Source organism: Cynara cardunculus (genome assembly GCF_001531365.2).
Source record: "Cynara cardunculus var. scolymus isolate 2C chromosome LG 2, CcrdV1, whole genome shotgun sequence".
Lineage (NCBI taxonomy): Eukaryota > Viridiplantae > Streptophyta > Magnoliopsida > Asterales > Asteraceae > Cynara > Cynara cardunculus.
Genome location: NC_037529.1, coordinates 39,870,288 through 39,871,627, shown reverse-complemented (window position 1 = coordinate 39,871,627; position 1,340 = coordinate 39,870,288).

The following is a 1,340-nucleotide window of genomic DNA, read 5'->3' as shown; positions in this document are numbered from 1 at the left end:
ATTTGGTCTCACTCAAAATCATTGAGTTTTGACCCCCCAAAAGCTCAAAACATTATATCTACGCATATGAGATTTTCCAGTAGGTAAATCCTACTTTGAATGGTCATAACTTTCTGGTTAACCATCCAAAATTGTTGATTTTTCTTCTAGATGTTAGTTTATTGAGATATATTTCAAATGCCTCCGATTTCACTCAAAATGGTGGTGATTTGTGGTTTCATTTTCCTAAATTAATATGAATATGCAATCTGTCCGATTTTGATAGATTCGTATATGTGTGTTACATCGACCATATCTATCTCATAACTCAATGAAAAAGGATGAATATTCTTTTGACAGTTATCTTTATGGATTTTCTGTTATATGCAAGTGGAATCACATAAAATTATGGAGTTTTGATCTCCAAGCACCTTAAACTCTATAGGTGTGTAAAATGTGAATCCACCAGTAGGTAACCTTTAGTTTGTATATTAGTATATTTCTACTTATTTGTCCTTAATGTATGATTCTTCTTCTAAAACTTTCTTTTATGAGTTAGGGTTCATTTGAATCCAGTCTCACTCACAAAGACGATGTTTTGGGGCATGAACCGATTTTTATAATTTAGGTGTGCAATCTGTCAATTGATGGCATATGTGTTCATGTGAATTTATGGTGTCATATATTCCTCTCAACTCATCCAAAATGAGTTATTCTTAGCTTAAAAGTTTCATATAAGTGTTAGGTTTCCAATCCAACTTGAATCTTTGCAGAACACCTAGTAGAACTCTTTTTATGAGTATTTTACTAACATGATGCAATTTGCCATTTCAGTTGTGATAAGTTTCATTGCATGATTTATTTGAAGCATCATCTCTTACCCAATCTTCATGAAATTTGGTCACGATGGCTATAACTCAGTGCTATAAACCATATATAAAGATAGGAACTTATATCATTTTTTAAGTCTCTTTATTGGATCATTTTTGTAACCTAAGTTTCTGTCCAGAATCTGAAATTCTGGATTTGGATAAATATTGTAAAAATTGATATTCTATGGGATTATAGCAACATTTCCGGTATGAATTAACCCCCTTTAATGAGCATATGGACATTATGTATATTTGGACTATGGACAATAATTTGGAACAAAAGTGGACAATTTTGGACTTAGGATTTCGTAAACCCCATAGATAGAGTTGATTCAATAAGTAATGATTTTGGTTATTCCTATTAATAGGGAACCGTTGATTTAGCCCGGTAATCGGATCGCATTGCTTTATCTTCAAAGCTCTATATCGAAAGATGAGTTTCACGGCCCCTTTTTACCAATTTCTCGTTTTGGGGTGAAAAGCATGATT